General features: G+C 43.4%; 1 pseudogene; it reads left to right on the top strand.

Moving 5' to 3' along the window:
* The first annotated feature begins 208 nt into the window (after positions 1-208).
* Positions 209-2999, top strand: LOC137260173 (cholinesterase-like; annotated as a pseudogene).
* The last annotated feature ends 5448 nt before the right edge of the window (positions 3000-8447 follow it).

Here is an 8447-nt window from a genome sequence, read left to right as displayed (position 1 = left end):
TCCAGTGTCCACAGATTGCTGGACACCATTGTCCTCAAGTGACAATCTCAACACTGTTGTCCTGCATTACACAGCTACACGATGCGTACCAGCTTAGTAGTGGCACATCCTCTATCTAAAGAAACTGTGATTAACTAGGAACAGGAATTGGAAAGGATCAAAGGGTCAACTGTAAAAATGTATTTTAAAATCTACGTATTCTTTCAGAATGTGGACAGGAAAAAGACCCGCACTTTCTACATCTGTGACGTTACTGCTGGTCTTGTCTACTGCGAAAACACAGAAAGTATCAACTTTAAGTGGCCCACTTCTAGGACAACGAGTGTCAGTGTTGGGCAAGTCCATTGACGTATTCCATGGAATCCCATATGCCAAGGATCCTGTAGGTGATCTACGCTACTAGAATCCTGAGCCTTCAGAGTCATGAGGACCGGAAGTGAGAGATGCACAAAACCCAAAGCCATCTTGCTTCCAACCAATAGGTGCCCACGGCACAGATGAGAAGCACAAACAGATGCCAGACGATTACAGTGAAGACTGCCTTCATCTTACAGTGTGGGCGCCATCAGACAATGCTGGCAATCTAGCAGTGATGGTCTGGATCCACGGTGGAGGTTTCTATTTTGGATCTACAAGACTGCCACTATATGAAGGAAAGTACCTTGCGGCAGAGAATGACGTCATCGTTGTATCAATGAATTACAGATTGGGGCCTTTAGGGTTCAGCTACCTTGGACCAGATACCATCCCTGGCAACATGGGTTTGATGGATCAACGACTGGCCTTACAGTGGGTGAAAGACAACATTGCCAACTTTGGTGGAAATCCAACCCGAGTGACCATATTTGGAGAAAGTGCTGGTTGTGTAAGCGTAGGTGTACACTTGGCTTCACCTCTGTCAAGAGACCTGTTTGACAGAGCAATCGCACAGAGTGGAATCCTCACTTGCTCATGGATATACAACGTCCCCAAAACAGCAAAACGGAAACTGAAGAGATTTGCTGATCTCCTTCAGTGTCCTTCATCTTCGACTGATGCCGAGATATATGACTGCTTGAAGACAGCAGACGCACAGACTATGGTTGACGTTCAGCTTGTTTTATTAGATGAAGGAGTTTCATTTCCTCCAGTTATGGATGGGTACTTCCTCCCCGATGACCCCAAAACTCTATTGTCCACAGGTTCCATAAAGCAGACCAGTGTATTGCATGGCTTTACTAAAGATGAGACAACACTGTTTTCTGCAATGACATTGAAACGTTCGTTGAGAAAGGTATCAACATTACCGGAAACACTGATTTTAAGTCGTCAAGAATATGACAGCTTTCTTTCTTTTGACATTGTCACTGGAAAAGACATTGGAGAGCCTATCCGTCTGTTTTATGAAAGTCTGAAAGTCCCTCTAAAGGACACGGATTATTTAGATGTAGTGACTCGCGCAACTTCGGACAGGAGATTTAAGTGTCTTCATCTTGAGTTTGACAGATTGTACTCCCCTGCCAAACCCACCTAAGTCTACAGTTTTAATCACCGATTATCAGTTAGTCCGAACCCACAGTGGATGGGAGCAGCACACTGGTACGAACTTGACTTTGTGTTTGGTTGGGTCCTTGAAAAGTCTCTGGGATGTACAGAGGAGGAGATGGAACTCAGCAGGACCATCATGACGTACAGGACCAACTTTGCCAAGTCGGGGTGAGTGAGTGAATGAGAGAGTGAAATGGTGTATACTCTAAATTACAAATTTAATGATACTCAACAGATCAATCGACAGATTGTTTTGATATATTCAATACTTATAGAGGTTTTCTTATCTGTATACAGTAATCCAAACGCTCCAGTCCCCGTCACGGTGAACTGGCCAGCCTCTGACAACACTGATCTCTCCTACATGGCGCTTGACGTAGGCAGCAAGTTAGCTGCAGGACACGGGGTAGTCAACCACGAATGTGTCTTCATCAACAGAATTCTACCCATGATTACTAAATAAAGGGTAATATTATAATGGGATATCACGTTTCACAGCTACACGCATAATTTATAATGAAAACTCTTTATGGAATACCATGAATTCACTTCAATGCGGTCAAATCAATAGGTTCGTTCTAAAGCCGTCATAATACTCAAATGCCAGTATGTTGGCATCATATGTACTCATTAAGGGTATTTTTGTTACCTTTGTAACAGAAATTTCATGTTAAGTTGAAAATTTACCTCTGACATGCATGATCAGTTCTAGTTGATCATGACGATACGACGATGTTTACCGTTATCCTCCTAGGGGCAGTGGGGTAGCCTAGTGGTTCAAGCGTTTGCTTGTCAGGTTCAAGTCCTTGGTCCTATTGTCCGTATGGGTACAGTGCGTGAAGCTTATTTCTGATGTCACGAAGCGTGATGTTGCTGGAAGATTGCTAAAAGTGCCTTAAACACCCTCCCTCCTTCTCTCTCTCGCACTCTCTCTCGCTCTCTCTTTCTCCACCTCTCTCTTGCTCTCTCTTCATCTCTCTCAAGAACTCCCTCCCTCGCTCTCTCTCTCTCACTCTCTCTCGCTCTCTCGCCTCAGACACTCCCCCACTCACTCACCCACCTTTGTTAAAAAGCTACTAGTAAATAACAGTATGAAGGCAGCAATACCTGAAGGGCATGGTATTGCAACATGACAGACTGAAGGCTGCAAATTGTGGTGAATGTACAGTGTTGATGATACGACAGGGATATCATAAATGCATCCTTGTGTTTCAGATCCACCAGAAGGGCAGAAGTATTGCACAAAAGGATGAAAGGACAACATGATATTAATCACAGCCGGACTATAATAATCTAACAATCTAACAGGTTTTGCCAGTTGTAGCACCACAAGTCATTGTGTACGCCAAAGAAACCCCGATCCCAGAGAGTCCTCACAGTTACTGTGAGTCCTATAGTCAGTACACACCCACCGATCCCTTACAGTAAACATGCCACTATGTAGCCATCAATGATCAGATGAAATAAACAAATCTGCCAACTTTCTGTTGTTCCGTATGGCGGGTACCCCATCTTTGAGGTTGATATAAACTCTGTATAGCTCGCATGGGCAGTATTATTATTAGAAATCTGTTCAACCTTCATCAGAGGCATAGGGATAGCCCAGTAGTTAAAGCTCCAGCTCATCACGCCGATTACACCTGTTCGATTCCACCACGTGGGTACAATGTGTGAAGCCCATTTCTGGTGTCCACCGCTGTGATGTTGCTGGAATATTGCTGAATGCGGCGTAATACCACACCCTATCCCTGTAACTATTGTATATGATTATTTTTTCAACAAATTTTCCACAATCTTTAATCCCCAACAAACGACTTACATCTCCAAAATGAACAGTCAAGAATAAATTTTGTTGGTACGTGCAAGACTTTTCGGAATGCGGTTTGGTCGACTGAAATGCACTGATATGCACTGGTCTCGTATATAATTGCCTCGACTGATCTGCTTTAATCTGGGAGTTTAACATCAGTATATATTGCATAGCGCACGGTGTTGCTATCCAGCTGTCTGACATTGTGGGCTTACTGTAATGTTGTAGCACTCCACTTCACGTTGTCGGGCTCACGTTGCCAGACTCGGTGACTGCTCGTACAAATAGTCGTCAGAGAGTTTTGTAAACAAGGTTTTTCAGAGTAGCTGCACACCATTGAAAACGCACCACCTGTAAATTTTGAAATAAGGCAATAGAATCTTTTGGAAATGGAAAATTAATGGTGGGAATTTTGATAATAACACACTAGATCGTAAATAACGCTCTACAGTAAAAAACGGATCGTTCGAACACATCATCGAACACATCACATGAAAACAACAAAATTCATGCACATCACACACGGAGGGCACAAATTGCATGCAGAAAGCATGCTGTTCAGGGGTATAAATGACCTTCGGCACAAAACCGTTCTCATTTTCGCAGTACTTTCGTAAGTAAAGTTTTTTCGCCATGCCAAGATTGTCACCAGAGGAACGAGAACAGGCCTTGGGTATGTTGCAGGTCGGCGCTTCAAGCAGAAACATTGCACGACGATTTGGGTGTCATCATTCGACCATTCTGAGGCTTGCTAACAGATACCAACAAACAGGAACCAGCAGGGACCGGCAACGCCCAGGTCAGGCACGTGTTACCACCCCTCGTCAAGATCGAGACATTGTACGGCGCCATATTCGGGATCGAACCTTGCCCGCTGCCAGAACCGCCAACGCTATCCAGGGTCGACGTGGTTTGATCAGCGCTTCCACCGTCCGACGCCGTCTCCGTGCGGCAGGGTTACGTTGTCGACGCCCTTACGTTGGACCCATCCTGACTGACAGGCATCGCCGTGAACGCCGACAATGGGCTGAACAGCATCGTGTGTGGTTGTTACGACGTTGGCATGGTGTGGTGTTCTCCGACGAGTCGCGTTTTCACTTGCGAAATGCTGACGGGCGTCTACGGGTATGGCGTCGACGGGGTGAACGTTATCATCAGGATTGTGTTGTGCAAACCGATCGGTGGGGTGGAGGCAGCATTATGGTGTGGGGAGGGATAAGTTATCACCACAGAACCGCTCTGATTGTTTGTCGTGGCAGAGTGAATGCCGTTTACTACCGTGACAACATTCTTCAGAACAACGTTGTTCCCTTCTTTCACCAGCATCAAGATCTGCACACATTTCAACATGACAATGCACGAGCCCACACTGCACGTGTTTCGATACAGTATCTGGCTAACAACAACATTCCTCTACTTCATTGGCCTGCATTGTCACCAGATTTGTCACCCATCGAACACTTGTGGGATTACATCGGCCAACGCCTCGCACGTCGTCCGCAGATCAACAACCTTGGGGAACTCGACAATGCCTTGCAGCAAGAGTGGAATGCAGTGCCTCAGGACTTTATTCAGAGACTTATCCGTTCAGTGAGGAGACGTTGCACAGCTTGTGTTGCTGCTAACGGGGGTCATACACGCTACTGACTTTCCATTTTGACCCCATCTTTATTTCATTGTCAGCTGCATTAAATCTTCACTGTTTTGCTTGATTGTTTTTTGCTTCTTTTCTTTATCAAACATTGGTCTACACAAATATGTAAAATTTACATAGATTGCTCACTTCTGCTCTTAGAAATCCACAATTTTAGGGGTGGTGCGTTTTCAATGATGTTCAGTATATTACGATACGACTGGCAACACAGGACTAGACTAATACCTAGTCTCCAAACTGAACATATTTTACACAGAGAAAACACAGGTCATGGTAAGAAAAATATATGATGAAAAGGAGCTCTGAGACATTCTTCATATTCAGACAGTTATGCTGAGGTCTAGACCTACGTGATTGTTTTGGATATGTTTGTTGTAGGTCTGTATGACAGAGTATGTAGAATACGTCTAGTGACTAGCCATTCCCTTTAGCAGTTTTAGCTGGACGTAGCACCCATTCCTTTTTTATTTGGCACATTGCCCTTCTTTGTAGTACAATAACTGAAATTAACACTAATGAATATATGATCCTTTATTACTCACCCGTGGAAAATACTGTAATATGTTAACGGCAGTATTACATTAGTGTAATACTGTTCGAGACATATGACATAATATCGCTTTCGCCCGTTTGATATGAAAATCATTAACTCGTTTAGTAAAATTAGTATTATACGGAAGGTCGTTTAGTATCCTCTGGTAATCTAATACTTGGAAGTCTATCACATGCCCATTTTGGAATAATTTTTAAGGGTGCCCACTTTTTGCTTCTATCTACTTTCTGAATCTTTCTGGATCCTGGGAGTACCACTAGTGATCCTCACCACGCCCAAAAAATGGGGTTATGCTTGTTGTGCTCAACAATATACCGCCTTTCCTCGGGGTTAGCTCCGTCAATAATTGTATATGCGATCACACGCCTTGAACATGGGGAGTACTTATTGTGAAAGAGTGTGAAATAAAACACACCTGGATTAAACAGGAAATACGGTACATGAGGGATGCATGTAAATAATCGAATCTGGGCCAGACAGTCTGTTAATATTTGAGTGCGGTTGGGTGAGGGGTGAAAGTCCCTCGCCGTCAGGTCATGCATTTTACCTTGTCACCGAGTGTCATCTACCGATCCAGTACAACCTTTTGAACAGTGAGCACAGGATTCAAGTTTCCCTATGGTACGCAGAATAAAACGTCCCCGGTTCTTTTAATGGCGACTTACAGTCAAATCCTCTCGTTGAACTTTGATAGGTCGAAGCCCCTGTTGTCTGGAAGTGAGAGTTACCGAATTATCGAGTGTCATGTTAAACAAACACAAATATTCTCCATGACACAATATACCGTGACGATACTGTGTTGCTCGACTCTAGGTTGTACAAAATGACACTTCAATAGATAGAGATTAAAGTATTTGATACAGAGTTTACCATTTGCCACGTGATGAGTGTGTATGAGTAATAGAAAGATAGGACAATACATTTATGAATGACAACCTACACGCACACACGCACACACGCACACACACACAGGCGCGCGCACACGCACGCACACACACACACTTACATATATAATATATTATATATATATGTATATATACGGAAACTTGAATCCTCTGCTGGCCTTTGTGTATGTTCCCTGAGCGAGGAAAGGGGGTATATTGTTCAGCGCAACAATATTTTTTTTTTGGGGGGGGGGGCGTGCTCAGGATCACCAAGATGTTCACTAGTCAGGAGGGGAACATAGATTGATGTACCCTCAATGTTTGTGTATGTTCCCTGAGCGCTTCAAACATCCAGGGTACCTCAACCCATGGTCCATGAGGAACCAGTGAACAACATATTAATCTTACCGAACACCTCAATGTTTGAAGCATGGGTATCGGATCGTACACTTCAGCCAACCTGTGTGAATCAAACGATTCGAACCTTGCATCTTGCTGTTCTTTTCCCGTAGGTCTTGTCTTAGTGAAGTCGCAGCAATGCAATTCCCCTTCTTAATATTCACAGGGGCTACATTTGAACGTTTTGTCAAAATTTATTTATTGGAAAGGGAGTCCAATGTTGTCATAGCCATCGCTAGATTTTGCAGACGACACAAGAAAAACAGATTTAGAATGATCTCCCTTTCATCGATTTCCATTCGCTAAACATCGGTAATTTCCGTGCATCATGTGTCATTCAATGTTATTCGGGATGTTTGGCTTAATAGTTACCACGACAACGCTGGAATCTGACGACTTGGCCCCCAGGTCTGATGACAGTAAAGATTCCTACTTAATGTAGGTAGACGTTTGAGAGTTTGGGATTAGCTAAATACAGCATTTGCAGCAAAGGGAAATGTTCAACCAACTGATGCCTTCGCAGATGGTTCCATAATAGTGTAGGGGTGTGGCTCTCATGACTGTAAACTTGTCTCGGTTTCAGTCATTCGTGACCAGTTCGTGTCATTCCGTGCCCTTCTCGAAGGATTTTATATTGGCGTAGGGTCATCAGGGCTACTTCAAACGGGTACTCTATTCCTGTTTGATTCCAATGATACTTAATACATCGTGTTGCTGTTTTTTATTTTGGCTATTTATTTCAAAGAATTAAGCTTCCGTGATACACCTAAGAGATCGCAAGATCGTCAGAACAACTCTTTGTTGGACTAGCCGTCACGCCAATAAACACACGTGCATGTATTTGAATCTCTGCCGTCAATCGCATGTTTTTTATCAAAAACTTCACAGAAGACAACATATTTCTGCTAGCTACGCTCATTGTACTTTCAATATGATGATATATATTTTTCATATTTTTTTGAAACAATAGCATAATGCCATGAAGGAATCAAGTAGTCAGGATTATTTCTATCAAAGTACCACATCCATTAAGCGCATTCTGATTGGTTTGTCGTATTTTCGCATGTAACAAGCATCAAGTTCGTGACGCGTTTTCCTGGGGGTTCCGGAAAGCAGCGAGTGGTGACGAGTGTCAACACGTGAGAATCTTACGTGTAAATTCAGGATATCCCGGAAGTGCTTGATTCGGTGGTTGTCTCCCCTATGATAATCATCCTGTTTCCACAAAACATGTATGTATGGATGAAAACGCTATGCAACACCGTGCTCGTACAGTGACAGCTGTCATTCAGAATGATACAGTTATGTGCTTGCATGCTTACGTCATTCTTAGGTATATAATCACGTCGAACAGGTCACTGATTTTCCGCGTGCAATTCTACATGTTTACGGTGATGCACCAAGACAACGTGACGGACACCTAAACAACTACTAAAACAGCGATGGAAGTTCGCTGTGGGAACGTTCACATCACTCTTTGTATATGAATCTGGCGATGATAAATTCGACCTATTGCCTGTATAAGTGACACAAAAAGGGGGTGATGCATAAAAAAGTACACCGCAAGCTCTGAAAAAAAACAGTTAGTCGAACAAGATAAAAACATCGTCTGCTTTCCGG

Source organism: Haliotis asinina, chromosome 13, assembly GCF_037392515.1.
Source record: "Haliotis asinina isolate JCU_RB_2024 chromosome 13, JCU_Hal_asi_v2, whole genome shotgun sequence".
In the NCBI taxonomy this organism is placed as follows: Eukaryota; Metazoa; Mollusca; class Gastropoda; order Lepetellida; family Haliotidae; genus Haliotis; species Haliotis asinina.
The sequence above is the reverse complement of the archived record's forward strand: the minus strand, read 5'-3'. Positions and strand labels throughout refer to the sequence as shown.